Source organism: Gossypium hirsutum, chromosome D10 (genome assembly GCF_007990345.1).
Source record: "Gossypium hirsutum isolate 1008001.06 chromosome D10, Gossypium_hirsutum_v2.1, whole genome shotgun sequence".
In the NCBI taxonomy this organism is placed as follows: domain Eukaryota; kingdom Viridiplantae; phylum Streptophyta; class Magnoliopsida; order Malvales; family Malvaceae; genus Gossypium; species Gossypium hirsutum.
Window position 1 is genome coordinate 17006067 of NC_053446.1, and position 1067 is coordinate 17007133.

At 37.4% G+C, this 1067-nt stretch overlaps 1 non-coding gene across 1 annotated transcript; it reads right to left on the reverse strand.

Annotated features, from left to right (window-relative positions):
- Positions 1-232: 232 nt before the first annotated feature.
- Positions 233-339, reverse strand: LOC121222875 (small nucleolar RNA R71). The gene has a single exon (XR_005920245.1). It is a non-coding gene; the product is annotated as a small nucleolar RNA R71 (small nucleolar RNA).
- Positions 340-1067: the final 728 nt, after the last annotated feature.

Below are 1067 nucleotides of genomic sequence, written 5' to 3' on the forward strand. Positions count from 1 at the left end.
TGGATTACCCACCGAAGATCCAAGATTGCATTTACAATGTCTTCTAGAGGTTTGTGACTCGTTTAGACAACTGGGTGTTCCTGAAGATGCTTTGCGGCTTAAACTGTTTCCATATTCTTTAAGAGATTTTGCGAGAGCATGGCTGAATGCTTTACCGTTGGGAACAGTGGCATCATGGAATGATCTTTGTCAGAGGTTTTTGCTACTGTATAATCCCTCAAATATGAATGCCATGATTAGAAATGACATCACATCTTTTCAGTAATTGGAAAATGAAACATAATATGAAGCTTGGGAATGATTTAAAAACTTAATTCAGAAATGTCCGATGCATGGATTTCAACACTAGACTCAGATGGAAATATTCTATAATGGGCTGATGTGCATACGAGGATGGTAGTTGATGCTTTTTCCAATGGTGCTTTGTTGGATAAATCCGGTAATGAAGCATATGAGATTTTGGAAAAGATTGCAAATAATAATTATCAATGTCCAACCACAAGAGTTGGGATGGGCAAGAGAGTTACTAGTACTATGGAGCTAGACGCAATCACTTCGTTGATAGCCCAGGTGTCTTCTTTGGCTAGTATGATTAAAACAATAAAAAACCTACTACGATTCAGGAGATGAAATCAATCGGGCTATCATGTGTTTATTATGGTGAATACCATGTGTTCGGTGAATGCCCATCAAATTCAGCATCCTTGTGCTACATGGGTAATTTCAATTGGAACAATAACCCTTATTCCAACATCTATAATCCAGGTTCAAGGCAACATCCAAACTTTAGTTGGAATAATCGAAGTGAGGGGAATTTTAAAATTGCTAGAAGATAGAATACCAATAATGCACCTCCTGGTTATAATGATTCTATGTCGAGGTAAAATGTAAAACAAGGTTAGACCTCAGCATCATCATCATCATCATCATCTATGGAAGCTTTGTTGAAAGAATATAGTAACAAAGATGATGTCATAATTTAAAGTCAAGCTACTTCCCTTCGATCAGTTGAGAATCAAGTGGGGCAGATAGTAAATGCTTTGAATTCGAGGCCACAAGGAGCATTG